Here is a 17,921-nt window from a genome sequence, read left to right on the forward strand (position 1 = left end):
TAGTGAGGTCGCAATGTCAAGCTTAGGTAGATTTGGTAGGTCAACGGCAGGCGTCCTGACGCGTAACCCCATTATTGCATTTATTTTGGCTTTATTTGTGGTCTTCCCTTTATGATTTATAATTTATCTTCTTTTGAAGTTTCTGCAATTGTCTGCTGTTGTCTGGGTCAGTTAATGCCTCCAATAAGAATTTTTTTTGAGTGTTCCGTGTCCTTTGGACTTTTCTCGGCCAAGGTTCGGGTATACCCGCTTTTTTCCTATATCGAAATCCCCACTCCCGTAACTCGCTCAAAACTCAACCAATTTTCAAAAGGTCTCGTTTTGTCATGGCTTGGCATCTAGATCAATTTGGCATCAAAATCTGGGAACTTTATTCATGGTCAAGTTTATGTAAAAACGGTACCCCCAAATATCCTATATCGACATAGGTCAAAACTTCCCACACCCATAACTTGGTCAAATATCCTCCGATTTTCATAAGGTTTAGCTTTTTGTCCATGATTTGGCCTCATTATCAATTATGCATCCAAATCTGGCAACATTATTTTTGGTCAAAATTCATGTCAAAATGGTACCCTCAAATATTCTATAAAGATATAGGTCAAAACTTCCCACACCCATAACTTGGTCAAATATCCTCCGATTTTCATAAGGTTTGGATTTTTGTTCATGATTTGGCCTCATTATCAATTCTGCATCCAAATCTGGCAACATTATTTTATGTCAAATTTCATGTCAAAATGGTACCCTCAAATATCCTATATCGACATAGGTCAAAACTTCCAACACCCATAACTTGGTCAAATATCCACCGATTTTCATAAGGTTTGGCTTATTGTTCATGATTTGGCCTCATTATCAATTCTGCATCCAAATCTGGCAACATTATTTTATGTCAAATTTCATGTCAAAATGGTACCCTCAAATATCCTATATCGACATAGGTCAAAACTTCCCACACCCATAACTTGGTCAAATATCTACCGATTTTCATAAGGTTTGGCTTTTTGTTCATGATTTGGCCTCATTATCAATTCTGCATCCAAATCTGGCAACATTATTTTTGGTCAAATTTCATGTCAAAACGGTACCCCCAAATATCCTATATCGACATAGGTCAAAACTTCCCACACCCATAACTTGGTCAAATATCCTCCGATTTTCATAAGGTTTAGCTTTTTGTCCATGATTTGGCCTCATTATCAATTATGCATCCAAATCTGGCAACATTATTTTTGGTCAAAATTCATGTCAAAATGGTACCCTCAAATATTCTATAAAGATATAGGTCAAAACTTCCCACACCCATAACTTGGTCAAATATCCTCCGATTTTCATAAGGTTTGGATTTTTGTTCATGATTTGGCCTCATTATCAAATCTGCATCCAAATCTGGCAACATTATTTTTTGTCAAATTTCATGTCAAAATGGTACCCTCAAATATCCTATATCGACATAGGTCAAAACTTCCAACACCCATAACTTGGTCAAATATCCTCCGATTTTCATAAGGTTTGGATTTTTGTTCATGATTTGGCCTCATTATCAATTCTGCATCCAAATCTGGCAACATTATTTTTGGTCAAATTTCATGTCAAAATGGTACCCTCAAATATTCTATAAAGATATACATAGGTCAAAACTTCCCACACCCATAACTTGGTCAAATATCCTCCGATTGTCATAAGGTTTAGCTTTTTGTCCATGATTTGGCCTCATTATCAATTATGCATCCAAATCTGGCAACATTATTTTTGGTCAAAATTCATGTCAAAATGGTACCCTCAAATATCCTATATCGACATAGGTCAAAACTTCCCACACCCATAACTTGGTCAAATATCCACCGATTTTCATAAGGTTTGGCTTTTTGTTCATGATTTGGCCTCATTATCAATTCTGCATCCAAATCTGACAACATTATTTTTGGTCAAATTTCATGTCAAAATGGTACCCTCAAATATTCTATATAGATATAGGTCAAAACTTCCCACACCCATAACTTGGTCAAATATCCTCCGATTTTCATAAGGTTTGGATTTTTGTTCATGATTTGGCCTCATTATCAATTCTGCATCCAAATCTGGCAACATTATTTTTGGTCAAATTTCATGTCAAAATGGTACCCTTAAATATCCTATATCGACATAGGTCAAAACTTCCCACACCCATAACTTGGTCAAATATCCTCCGATTTTCATAAGGTTTGGATTTTTGTTCATGTTTTGGCCTCATTATCAATTCTGCATCCAAATCTGGCAACATTATTTTTGGTCAAATTTCATGTCAAAATGGTACCCTTAAATATCCTATATCGACATGGGTCAAAACTTCCCACACCCATAAGTTGGTCAAATATCCTCCGATTTTCATAAGGTTTGGATTTTTGTTCATGATTTGGCCTCATTATCAATTCTGCATCCAAATCTGGCAACATTATTTTTGGTCAAATTTCATGTCAAAATGGTACCCTCAAATATCCTATATCGACATAGGTCAAAACTTCCCACACCCATAACTTGGTCAAATACCCTCCGATTTTCATAAGGTTTGGATTTTTGTTCATGATTTGGCCTCATTATCAATTCTGCATCCAAATCTGGCAACATTATTTTTGGTCAAATTTCATGTCAAAATGGTACCCTCAAATATCCTATATCGACATAGGTCAAAACTTCCCACACCCATAACTTGGTCAAATATCCTCCGATTTTCATAAGGTTTGGCTTTTTGTTCATGATTTGGCCTCATTATCAATTCTGCATCCAAATCTGGCAACATTATTTTTGGTCAAATTTCATGTCAAAATGGTACCCTCAAATATCCTATATCGACATAGGTCAAAACTTCCCACACCCATAACTTGGTCAAATATCCACCGATTTTCATTAGGTTTGGCTTTTTGTTCATGATTTGGCCTCATTATCAATTCTGCATCCAAATCTGGCAACATTATTTTTGGTCAAATTTCATGTCAAAATGGTACCCTCAAATATTCTATATAGATATAGGTCAAAACTTCCCACACCCATAACTTGGTCAAATATCCTCCGATTTTCATAAGGCTTGGCTTTTTGTTCATGATTTGGCCTCATTATCAATTCTGCATCCAAATCTGGCAACATTATTTTTGGTCAAATTTCATGTCAAAATGGTACCCTTAAATATCCTATATCGACATAGGTCAAAACTTCCCACACCCATAACTTGGTCAAATATCCTCCGATTTTCATAAGGTTTGGATTTTTGTTCATGTTTTGGCCTCATTATCAATTCTGCATCCAAATCTGGCAACATTATTTTTGGTCAAATTTCATGTCAAAATGGTACCCTTAAATATCCTATATCGACATGGGTCAAAACTTCCCACACCCATAACTTGGTCAAATATCCTCCGATTTTCATAAGGTTTGGATTTTTGTTCATGATTTGGCCTCATTATCAATTCTGCATCCAAATCTGGCAACATTATTTTTGGTCAAATTTCATGTCAAAATGGTACCCTCAAATATCCTATATCGACATAGGTCAAAACTTCCCACACCCATAACTTGGTCAAATACCCTCCGATTTTCATAAGGTTTGGATTTTTGTTCATGATTTGGCCTCATTATCAATTCTGCATCCAAATCTGGCAACATTATTTTTGGTCAAATTTCATGCCAGAATGGTACCCTCAAATATCCTATATCGACAAAGGTCAAAACTTCCCACACCCATAACTTGGTCAAATATCCTCCGATTTTCATAAGGTTTGGCTTTTTGTTCATGATTTGGCCTCATTATCAATTCTGCATCCAAATCTGGCAACATTATTTTTGGTCAAATTTCATGTCAAAATGGTACCCTCAAATATCCTATATCGACATAGGTCAAAACTTCCCACACCCATAACTTGGTCAAATATCCACCGATTTTCATTAGGTTTGGCTTTTTGTTCATGATTTGGCCTCATTATCAATTCTGCATCCAAATCTGGCAACATTATTTTTGGTCAAATTTCATGTCAAAATGGTACCCTCAAATATTCTATATAGATATAGGTCAAAACTTCCCACACCCATAACTTGGTCAAATATCCTCCGATTTTCATAAGGCTTGGCTTTTTGTTCATGATTTGGCCTCATTATCAATTCTGCATCCAAATCTGGCAACATTATTTTTTGTCAAATTTCATGTCAAAATGGTACCCTCAAATATCCTATATCGACATAGGTCAAAACTTCCCACAGCCATAACTTGGTCAAATATCCTCCGATTTTCATAAGGCTTGGCTTTTTGTTCATGATTTGGCCTCATTATCAATTCTGCATCCAAATCTGACAACATTATTTTTGGTCAAATTTCATGTCAAAATGGTACCCTCAAATATTCTATATAGATATAGGTCAAAACTTCCCACACCCATAACTTGGTCAAATATCCTTCGATTTTCATAAGGTTTGGCTTTTTGTTCATGATTTGGCCTCATTATCAATTCTGCATCCAAATCTGGCAACATTATTTTTGGTCAAATTTCATGTCAAAATGGTACCCTCAAATATCCTATATCGACATAGGTCAAAACTTCCCACACCCATAACTTGGTCAAATATCCACCGATTTTCATTAGGTTTGGCTTTTTGTTCATGATTTGGCCTCATTATCAATTCTGCATCCAAATCTGGCAACATTATTTTTGGTCAAATTTCATGTCAAAATGGTACCCTCAAATATTCTATATAGATATAGGTCAAAACTTCCCACACCCATAACTTGGTCAAATATCCTCCGATTTTCATAAGGCTTGGCTTTTTGTTCATGATTTGGCCTCATTATCAATTCTGCATCCAAATCTGGCAACATTATTTTTGGTCAAATTTCATGTCAAAATGGTACCCTTAAATATCCTATATCGACATAGGTCAAAACTTCCCACACCCATAACTTGGTCAAATATCCTCCGATTTTCATAAGGTTTGGATTTTTGTTCATGATTTGGCCTCATTATCAATTCTGCATCCAAATCTGGCAACATTATTTTTGGTCAAATTTCATGTCAAAATGGTACCCTTAAATATCCTATATCGACATGGGTCAAAACTTCCCACACCCATAAGTTGGTCAAATATCCTCCGATTTTCATAAGGTTTGGATTTTTGTTCATGATTTGGCCTCATTATCAATTCTGCATCCAAATCTGGCAACATTATTTTTGGTCAAATTTCATGTCAAAATGGTACCCTCAAATATCCTATATCGACATAGGTCAAAACTTCCCACACCCATAACTTGGTCAAATACCCTCCGATTTTCATAAGGTTTGGATTTTTGTTCATGATTTGGCCTCATTATCAATTATGCATCCAAATCTGGCAACATTATTTTTGGTCAAATTTCATGTCAGAATGGTACCCTCAAATATCCTATATCGACATAGGTCAAAACTTCCCACACCCATAACTTGGTCAAATATCCTCCGATTTTCATAAGGTTTGGCTTTTTGTTCATGATTTGGCCTCATTATCAATTCTGCATCCAAATCTGGCAACATTATTTTTGGTCAAATTTCATGTCAAAATGGTACCCTCAAATATCCTATATCGACATTGGTCAAAACTTCCCACACCCATAACTTGGTCAAATATCCACCGATTTTCATTAGGTTTGGCTTTTTGTTCATGATTTGGCCTCATTATCAATTCTGCATCCAAATCTGACAACATTATTTTTGGTCAAATTTCATGTCAAAATGGTACCCTCAAATATTCTATATAGATATAGGTCAAAACTTCCCACACCCATAACTTGGTCAAATATCCTCCGATTTTCATAAGGTTTGGATTTTTGTTCATGATTTGGCCTCATTATCAATTCTGCATCCAAATCTGGCAACATTATTTTTGGTCAAATTTCATGTCAAAATGGTACCCTTAAATATCCTATATCGACATAGGTCAAAACTTCCCACACCCATAACTTGGTCAAATATCCTCCGATTTTCATAAGGTTTGGATTTTTGTTCATGTTTTGGCCTCATTATCAATTCTGCATCCAAATCTGGCAACATTATTTTTGGTCAAATTTCATGTCAAAATGGTACCCTTAAATATCCTATATCGACATGGGTCAAAACTTCCCACACCCATAACTTGGTCAAATATCCTCCGATTTTCATAAGGTTTGGATTTTTGTTCATGATTTGGCCTCATTATCAATTCTGCATCCAAATCTGGCAACATTATTTTTGGTCAAATTTCATGTCAAAATGGTACCCTCAAATATCCTATATCGACATAGGTCAAAACTTCCCACACCCATAACTTGGTCAAATACCCTCCGATTTTCATAAGGTTTGGATTTTTGTTCATGATTTGGCCTCATTATCAATTCTGCATCCAAATCTGGCAACATTATTTTTGGTCAAATTTCATGTCAGAATGGTACCCTCAAATATCCTATATCGACAAAGGTCAAAACTTCCCACACCCATAACTTGGTCAAATATCCTCCGATTTTCATAAGGTTTGGCTTTTTGTTCATGATTTGGCCTCATTATCAATTCTGCATCCAAATCTGGCAACATTATTTTTGGTCAAATTTCATGTCAAAATGGTACCCTCAAATATCCTATATCGACATAGGTCAAAACTTCCCACACCCATAACTTGGTCAAATATCCACCGATTTTCATTAGGTTTGGCTTTTTGTTCATGATTTGGCCTCATTATCAATTCTGCATCCAAATCTGGCAACATTATTTTTGGTCAAATTTCATGTCAAAATGGTACCCTCAAATATTCTATATAGATATAGGTCAAAACTTCCCACACCCATAACTTGGTCAAATATCCTCCGATTTTCATAAGGTTTGGATTTTTGTTCATGATTTGGCCTCATTATCAATTCTGCATCCAAATCTGGCAACATTATTTTTGGTCAAATTTCATGTCAAAATGGTACCCTTAAATATCCTATATCGACATAGGTCAAAACTTCCCACACCCATAACTTGGTCAAATATCCTCCGATTTTCATAAGGTTTGGATTTTTGTTCATGATTTGGCCTCATTATCAATTCTGCATCCAAATCTGGCAACATTATTTTTGGTCAAATTTCATGTCAAAATGGTACCCTTAAATATCCTATATCGACATGGGTCAAAACTTCCCACACCCATAACTTGGTCAAATATCCTCCGATTTTCATAAGGTTTGGATTTTTGTTCATGATTTGGCCTCATTATCAATTCTGCATCCAAATCTGGCAACATTATTTTTGGTCAAATTTCATGTCAAAATGGTACCCTCAAATATCCTATATCGACATAGGTCAAAACTTCCCACACCCATAACTTGGTCAAATACCCTCCGATTTTCATAAGGTTTGGATTTTTGTTCATGATTTGGCCTCATTATCAATTCTGCATCCAAATCTGGCAACATTATTTTTGGTCAAATTTCATGTCAGAATGGTACCCTCAAATATCCTATATCGACAAAGGTCAAAACTTCCCACACCCATAACTTGGTCAAATATCCTCCGATTTTCATAAGGTTTGGCTTTTTGTTCATGATTTGGCCTCATTATCAATTCTGCATCCAAATCTGGCAACATTATTTTTGGTCAAATTTCATGTCAAAATGGTACCCTCAAATATCCTATATCGACATAGGTCAAAACTTCCCACACCCATAACTTGGTCAAATATCCACCGATTTTCATTAGGTTTGGCTTTTTGTTCATGATTTGGCCTCATTATCAATTCTGCATCCAAATCTGGCAACATTATTTTTGGTCAAATTTCATGTCAAAATGGTACCCTCAAATATTCTATATAGATATAGGTCAAAACTTCCCACACCCATAACTTGGTCAAATATCCTCCGATTTTCATAAGGTTTGGATTTTTGTTCATGATTTGGCCTCATTATCAATTCTGCATCCAAATCTGGCAACATTATTTTTGGTCAAATTTCATGTCAAAATGGTACCCTTAAATATCCTATATCGACATAGGTCAAAACTTCCCACACCCATAACTTGGTCAAATATCCTCCGATTTTCATAAGGTTTGGATTTTTGTTCATGATTTGGCCTCATTATCAATTCTGCATCCAAATCTGGCAACATTATTTTTGGTCAAATTTCATGTCAAAATGGTACCCTTAAATATCCTATATCGACATGGGTCAAAACTTCCCACACCCATAAGTTGGTCAAATATCCTCCGATTTTCATAAGGTTTGGATTTTTGTTCATGATTTGGCCTCATTATCAATTCTGCATCCAAATCTGGCAACATTATTTTTGGTCAAATTTCATGTCAAAATGGTACCCTCAAATATCCTATATCGACATAGGTCAAAACTTCCCACACCCATAACTTGGTCAAATACCCTCCGATTTTCATAAGGTTTGGATTTTTGTTCATGATTTGGCCTCATTATCAATTATGCATCCAAATCTGGCAACATTATTTTTGGTCAAATTTCATGTCAGAATGGTACCCTCAAATATCCTATATCGACATAGGTCAAAACTTCCCACACCCATAACTTGGTCAAATATCCTCCGATTTTCATAAGGTTTGGCTTTTTGTTCATGATTTGGCCTCATTATCAATTCTGCATCCAAATCTGGCAACATTATTTTTGGTCAAATTTCATGTCAAAATGGTACCCTCAAATATCCTATATCGACATTGGTCAAAACTTCCCACACCCATAACTTGGTCAAATATCCACCGATTTTCATTAGGTTTGGCTTTTTGTTCATGATTTGGCCTCATTATCAATTCTGCATCCAAATCTGACAACATTATTTTTGGTCAAATTTCATGTCAAAATGGTACCCTCAAATATTCTATATAGATATAGGTCAAAACTTCCCACACCCATAACTTGGTCAAATATCCTCCGATTTTCATAAGGTTTGGATTTTTGTTCATGATTTGGCCTCATTATCAATTCTGCATCCAAATCTGGCAACATTATTTTTGGTCAAATTTCATGTCAAAATGGTACCCTTAAATATCCTATATCGACATAGGTCAAAACTTCCCACACCCATAACTTGGTCAAATATCCTCCGATTTTCATAAGGTTTGGATTTTTGTTCATGTTTTGGCCTCATTATCAATTCTGCATCCAAATCTGGCAACATTATTTTTGGTCAAATTTCATGTCAAAATGGTACCCTTAAATATCCTATATCGACATGGGTCAAAACTTCCCACACCCATAACTTGGTCAAATATCCTCCGATTTTCATAAGGTTTGGATTTTTGTTCATGATTTGGCCTCATTATCAATTCTGCATCCAAATCTGGCAACATTATTTTTGGTCAAATTTCATGTCAAAATGGTACCCTCAAATATCCTATATCGACATAGGTCAAAACTTCCCACACCCATAACTTGGTCAAATACCCTCCGATTTTCATAAGGTTTGGATTTTTGTTAATGATTTGGCCTCATTATCAATTCTGCATCCAAATCTGGCAACATTATTTTTGGTCAAATTTCATGTCAGAATGGTACCCTCAAATATCCTATATCGACAAAGGTCAAAACTTCCCACACCCATAACTTGGTCAAATATCCTCCGATTTTCATAAGGTTTGGCTTTTTGTTCATGATTTGGCCTCATTATCAATTCTGCATCCAAATCTGGCAACATTATTTTTGGTCAAATTTCATGTCAAAATGGTACCCTCAAATATCCTATATCGACATAGGTCAAAACTTCCCACACCCATAACTTGGTCAAATATCCACCGATTTTCATTAGGTTTGGCTTTTTGTTCATGATTTGGCCTCATTATCAATTCTGCATCCAAATCTGGCAACATTATTTTTGGTCAAATTTCATGTCAAAATGGTACCCTCAAATATTCTATATAGATATAGGTCAAAACTTCCCACACCCATAACTTGGTCAAATATCCTCCGATTTTCATAAGGCTTGGCTTTTTGTTCATGATTTGGACTCATTATCAATTCTGCATCCAAATCTGGCAACATTATTTTTTGTCAAATTTCATGTCAAAATGGTACCCTCAAATATCCTATATCGACATAGGTCAAAACTTCCCACAGCCATAACTTGGTCAAATATCCTCCGATTTTCATAAGGCTTGGCTTTTTGTTCATGATTTGGCCTCATTATCAATTCTGCATCCAAATCTGACAACATTATTTTTGGTCAAATTTCATGTCAAAATGGTACCCTCAAATATTCTATATAGATATAGGTCAAAACTTCCCACACCCATAACTTGGTCAAATATCCTTCGATTTTCATAAGGTTTGGCTTTTTGTTCATGATTTGGCCTCATTATCAATTCTGCATCCAAACCTGGCAACATTATTTTTGGTCAAATTTCATGTCAAAATGGTACCCTTAAATATCCTATATCGACATGGGTCAAAACTTCCCACACCCATAACTTGGTCAAATATCCTCCGATTTTCATAAGGTTTGGATTTTTGTTCATGATTTGGCCTCATTATCAATTCTGCATCCAAATCTGGCAACATTATTTTTGGTCAAATTTCATGTCAAAATGGTACCCTCAAATATTCTATATAGATATAGGTCAAAACTTCCCACACCCATAACTTGGTCAAATATCCTCCGATTTTCATAAGGTTTGGATTTTTGTTCATGATTTGGCCTCATTATCAATTCTGCATCCAAATCTGGCAACATTATTTTTGGTCAAATTTCATGTCAAAATGGTACCCTTAAATATCCTATATCGACATAGGTCAAAACTTCCCACACCCATAACTTGGTCAAATATCCTCCGATTTTCATAAGGTTTGGATTTTTGTTCATGATTTGGCCTCATTATCAATTCTGCATCCAAATCTGGCAACATTATTTTTGGTCAAATTTCATGTCAAAATGGTACCCTTAAATATCCTATATCGACATGGGTCAAAACTTCCCACACCCATAAGTTGGTCAAATATCCTCCGATTTTCATAAGGTTTGGATTTTTGTTCATGATTTGGCCTCATTATCAATTCTGCATCCAAATCTGGCAACATTATTTTTGGTCAAATTTCATGTCAAAATGGTACCCTCAAATATCCTATATCGACATAGGTCAAAACTTCCCACACCCATAACTTGGTCAAATACCCTCCGATTTTCATAAGGTTTGGATTTTTGTTCATGATTTGGCCTCATTATCAATTATGCATCCAAATCTGGCAACATTATTTTTGGTCAAATTTCATGTCAGAATGGTACCCTCAAATATCCTATATCGACATAGGTCAAAACTTCCCACACCCATAACTTGGTCAAATATCCTCCGATTTTCATAAGGTTTGGCTTTTTGTTCATGATTTGGCCTCATTATCAATTCTGCATCCAAATCTGGCAACATTATTTTTGGTCAAATTTCATGTCAAAATGGTACCCTCAAATATCCTATATCGACATTGGTCAAAACTTCCCACACCCATAACTTGGTCAAATATCCACCGATTTTCATTAGGTTTGGCTTTTTGTTCATGATTTGGCCTCATTATCAATTCTGCATCCAAATCTGACAACATTATTTTTGGTCAAATTTCATGTCAAAATGGTACCCTCAAATATTCTATATAGATATAGGTCAAAACTTCCCACACCCATAACTTGGTCAAATATCCTCCGATTTTCATAAGGTTTGGATTTTTGTTCATGATTTGGCCTCATTATCAATTCTGCATCCAAATCTGGCAACATTATTTTTGGTCAAATTTCATGTCAAAATGGTACCCTTAAATATCCTATATCGACATAGGTCAAAACTTCCCACACCCATAACTTGGTCAAATATCCTCCGATTTTCATAAGGTTTGGATTTTTGTTCATGTTTTGGCCTCATTATCAATTCTGCATCCAAATCTGGCAACATTATTTTTGGTCAAATTTCATGTCAAAATGGTACCCTTAAATATCCTATATCGACATGGGTCAAAACTTCCCACACCCATAACTTGGTCAAATATCCTCCGATTTTCATAAGGTTTGGATTTTTGTTCATGATTTGGCCTCATTATCAATTCTGCATCCAAATCTGGCAACATTATTTTTGGTCAAATTTCATGTCAAAATGGTACCCTCAAATATCCTATATCGACATAGGTCAAAACTTCCCACACCCATAACTTGGTCAAATACCCTCCGATTTTCATAAGGTTTGGATTTTTGTTCATGATTTGGCCTCATTATCAATTCTGCATCCAAATCTGGCAACATTATTTTTGGTCAAATTTCATGTCAGAATGGTACCCTCAAATATCCTATATCGACAAAGGTCAAAACTTCCCACACCCATAACTTGGTCAAATATCCTCCGATTTTCATAAGGTTTGGCTTTTTGTTCATGATTTGGCCTCATTATCAATTCTGCATCCAAATCTGGCAACATTATTTTTGGTCAAATTTCATGTCAAAATGGTACCCTCAAATATCCTATATCGACATAGGTCAAAACTTCCCACACCCATAACTTGGTCAAATATCCACCGATTTTCATTAGGTTTGGCTTTTTGTTCATGATTTGGCCTCATTATCAATTCTGCATCCAAATCTGGCAACATTATTTTTGGTCAAATTTCATGTCAAAATGGTACCCTCAAATATTCTATATAGATATAGGTCAAAACTTCCCACACCCATAACTTGGTCAAATATCCTCCGATTTTCATAAGGCTTGGCTTTTTGTTCATGATTTGGACTCATTATCAATTCTGCATCCAAATCTGGCAACATTATTTTTTGTCAAATTTCATGTCAAAATGGTACCCTCAAATATCCTATATCGACATAGGTCAAAACTTCCCACAGCCATAACTTGGTCAAATATCCTCCGATTTTCATAAGGCTTGGCTTTTTGTTCATGATTTGGCCTCATTATCAATTCTGCATCCAAATCTGACAACATTATTTTTGGTCAAATTTCATGTCAAAATGGTACCCTCAAATATTCTATATAGATATAGGTCAAAACTTCCCACACCCATAACTTGGTCAAATATCCTTCGATTTTCATAAGGTTTGGCTTTTTGTTCATGATTTGGCCTCATTATCAATTCTGCATCCAAACCTGGCAACATTATTTTTGGTCAAATTTCATGTCAAAATGGTACCCTTAAATATCCTATATCGACATGGGTCAAAACTTCCCACACCCATAACTTGGTCAAATATCCTCCGATTTTCATAAGGTTTGGATTTTTGTTCATGATTTGGCCTCATTATCAATTCTGCATCCAAATCTGGCAACATTATTTTTGGTCAAATTTCATGTCAAAATGGTACCCTCAAATATTCTATATAGATATAGGTCAAAACTTCCCACACCCATAACTTGGTCAAATATCCTCCGATTTTCATAAGGTTTGGATTTTTGTTCATGATTTGGCCTCATTATCAATTCTGCATCCAAATCTGGCAACATTATTTTTGGTCAAATTTCATGTCAAAATGGTACCCTTAAATATCCTATATCGACATAGGTCAAAACTTCCCACACCCATAACTTGGTCAAATATCCTCCGATTTTCATAAGGTTTGGATTTTTGTTCATGATTTGGCCTCATTATCAATTCTGCATCCAAATCTGGCAACATTATTTTTGGTCAAATTTCATGTCAAAATGGTACCCTTAAATATCCTATATCGACATGGGTCAAAACTTCCCACACCCATAAGTTGGTCAAATATCCTCCGATTTTCATAAGGTTTGGATTTTTGTTCATGATTTGGCCTCATTATCAATTCTGCATCCAAATCTGGCAACATTATTTTTGGTCAAATTTCATGTCAAAATGGTACCCTCAAATATCCTATATCGACATAGGTCAAAACTTCCCACACCCATAACTTGGTCAAATACCCTCCGATTTTCATAAGGTTTGGATTTTTGTTCATGATTTGGCCTCATTATCAATTATGCATCCAAATCTGGCAACATTATTTTTGGTCAAATTTCATGTCAGAATGGTACCCTCAAATATCCTATATCGACATAGGTCAAAACTTCCCACACCCATAACTTGGTCAAATATCCTCCGATTTTCATAAGGTTTGGCTTTTTGTTCATGATTTGGCCTCATTATCAATTCTGCATCCAAATCTGGCAACATTATTTTTGGTCAAATTTCATGTCAAAATGGTACCCTCAAATATCCTATATCGACATTGGTCAAAACTTCCCACACCCATAACTTGGTCAAATATCCACCGATTTTCATTAGGTTTGGCTTTTTGTTCATGATTTGGCCTCATTATCAATTCTGCATCCAAATCTGGCAACATTATTTTTGGTCAAATTTCATGTCAAAATGGTACCCTCAAATATTCTATATAGATATAGGTCAAAACTTCCCACACCCATAACTTGGTCAAATATCCTCCGATTTTCATAAGGTTTGGATTTTTGTTCATGATTTGGCCTCATTATCAATTCTGCATCCAAATCTGGCAACATTATTTTTGGTCAAATTTCATGTCAAAATGGTACCCTCAAATATCCTATATCGACATAGGTCAAAACTTCCCACACCCATAACTTGGTCAAATACCCTCCGATTTTCATAAGGTTTGGATTTTTGTTCATGATTTGGCCTCATTATCAATTCTGCATCCAAATCTGGCAACATTATTTTTGGTCAAATTTCATGTCAAAATGGTACCCTCAAATATCCTATATCGACATAGGTCAAAACTTCCCACACCCATAACTTGGTCAAATATCCACCGATTTTCATTAGGTTTGGCTTTTTGTTCATGATTTGGCCTCATTATCAATTCTGCATCCAAATCCGACAACATTATTTTTGGTCAAATTTCATGTCAAAATGGTACCCTCAAATATTCTATATAGATATAGGTCAAAACTTCCCACACCCATAACTTGGTCAAATATCCTCCGATTTTCATAAGGTTTGGATTTTTGTTCATGATTTGGCCTCATTATCAATTCTGCATCCAAATCTGGCAACATTATTTTTGGTCAAATTTCATGTCAAAATGGTACCCTCAAATATCCTATATCGACATAGGTCAAAACTTCCCACACCCATAACTTGGTCAAATACCCTCCGATTTTCATAAGGTTTGGATTTTTGTTCATGATTTGGCCTCATTATCAATTATGCATCCAAATCTGGCAACATTATTTTTGGTCAAATTTCATGTCAGAATGGTACCCCCAAATATCCTATGTCGACATAGGTCAAAACTTCCCACACCCATAACTTGGTCAAATATCCTCCGATTTTCATAAGGTTTGGCTTTTTGTTCATGATTTGGCCTCATTATCAATTCTGCATCCAAATCTGGCAACATTATTTTTGGTCAAATTTCATGTCAAAATGGTACCCTCAAATATCCTATATCGACATAGGTCAAAACTTCCCACAGCCATAACTTGGTCAAATATCCACCGATTTTCATTAGGTTTGGCTATTTGTTCATGATTTGGCCTCATTATCAATTCTGCATCCAAATCTGGCAACATTATTTTTGGTCAAATTTCATGTCAAAATGGTACCCTCAAATATTCTATATAGATATAGGTCAAAACTTCCCACACCCATAACTTGGTCAAATATCCTCCGATTTTCATAAGGTTTGGATTTTTGTTCATGATTTGGCCTCATTATCAATTCTGCATCCAAATCTGGCAACATTATTTTTGGTCAAATTTCATGTCAAAATGGTACCCTCAAATATCCTATATCGACATAGGTCAAAACTTCCCACACCCATAACTTGGTCAAATACCCTCCGATTTTCATAAGGTTTGGATTTTTGTTCATGATTTGGCCTCATTATCAATTCTGCATCCAAATCTGGCAACATTATTTTTGGTCAAATTTCATGTCAAAATGGTACCCTCAAATATCCTATATCGACATAGGTCAAAACTTCCCACACCCATAACTTGGTCAAATATCCACCGATTTTCATTAGGTTTGGCTTTTTGTTCATGATTTGGCCTCATTATCAATTCTGCATCCAAATCTGGCAACATTATTTTTGGTCAAATTTCATGTCAAAATGGTACCCTCAAATATCCTATATCGACATAGGTCAAAACTTCCCACACCCATAACTTGGTCAAATACCCTCCGATTTTCATAAGGTTTGGATTTTTGTTCATGATTTGGCCTCATTATCAATTCTGCATCCAAATCTGGCAACATTATTTTTGGTCAAATTTCATGTCAAAATGGTACCCTCAAATATCCTATATCGACATAGGTCAAAACTTCCCACACCCATAACTTGGTCAAATATCCACCGATTTTCATTAGGTTTGGCTTTTTGTTCATGATTTGGCCTCATTATCAATTCTGCATCCAAATCCGACAACATTATTTTTGGTCAAATTTCATGTCAAAATGGTACCCTCAAATATTCTATATAGATATAGGTCAAAACTTCCCACACCCATAACTTGGTCAAATATCCTCCGATTTTCATAAGGCTTGGCTTTTTGTTCATGATTTGGCCGCATTATCAATTATGCATCCAAATCTGGCAACATTATTTTTTGTCAAATTTCATGTCAAAATGGTACCCTCAAATATCCTATATCGACATAGGTCAAAACTTCCCACAGCCATAACTTGGTCAAATATCCTCCGATTTTCATAAGGCTTGGCTTTTTGTTCATGATTTGGCCTCATTATCAATTCTGCATCCAAATCTGGCAACATTATTTTTGGTCAAATTTCATGTCAAAATGGTACCCTCAAATATCCTATATCGACATAGGTCAAAACTTCCCACACCCATAACTTGGTCAAATACCCTCCGATTTTCATAAGGTTTGGATTTTTGTTCATGATTTGGCCTCATTATCAATTCTGCATCCAAATCTGGCAACATTATTTTTGGTCAAATTTCATGTCAAAATGGTACCCTCAAATATCCTATATCGACATAGGTCAAAACTTCCCACACCCATAACTTGGTCAAATATCCACCGATTTTCATAAGGTTTGGCTTTTTCTTCATGATTTTCCCTCTAGATTCATCTGGCATTCAAATCTGAACACCGATTTCTTAGTCGAAATTCAATCCCAATATAGTCTCGAATATAGACATTGGGCAAAATTTGCCACCCCCATAACTTGGCATAGTAGGCTCCTAAAGTGCCTCGGACTGGGATAACAGCGGAGAAACAGCGCAGTGTGCAAAGGAACAAGGGGAAGTGACCAAACAATCTGGAAGCATTCGTTTTTTTTTCAATTGGAGTGATGAAATCGGTCAATTTTTATTATGTATTAAAAAAACGAAGGATAAACAGAGAAAACAATTATTTTAATTAATCAAATAATATTAATTGGAACGATGAAAAAACTCCAAGAAGGAACGAAAAGCAAGTACAAAATAATAATTTATTTGTATTAACTGGAATTATTGGATGCACATGCATACATATATATAACAAAATAATTATATTAATAAATTGAAAAATAAGACACAAAAATAATGTATATATATATAAAAATATATAATTTTTATAATATATCTCATATGTGGATGTGGATGTGGACGTGACTTGTATCACTAAATTCTTTTCGAGTACAAAGTAATTAACAATTACCCAAATGTAACGAGTACTTTCCAACGGGTACTTCGTAAACGGGTTCGTCTGGTACCTTCTCTATTTTGTGGCTAATTCTTATTTTTATGCGGCAATTTCTTATTTTCAAGTATTAATTGCCAGGTGTGTTTTTTGTTTGTGATTCGTCCGATGTTTTTGCGGTAACAAACATATAGTGCGGGGGGCTACTCTGTGCAATTTTTATAGTTTTTGTTTTTGTTATTCTTTGTTGAAGATCACTTACAAAATCCATATATTTTATATATGTATGTATGTATATACCTTATTGTGGTTGGAGGGGGGGGGATGAGAGA

The sequence above is a fragment of the Drosophila novamexicana genome, unplaced genomic scaffold, assembly GCF_003285875.2.
Source record: "Drosophila novamexicana strain 15010-1031.04,08,12 unplaced genomic scaffold, DnovRS2.1 tig00000387-arrow-pilon, whole genome shotgun sequence".
Taxonomy (NCBI): Eukaryota; Metazoa; Arthropoda; class Insecta; order Diptera; family Drosophilidae; genus Drosophila; species Drosophila novamexicana.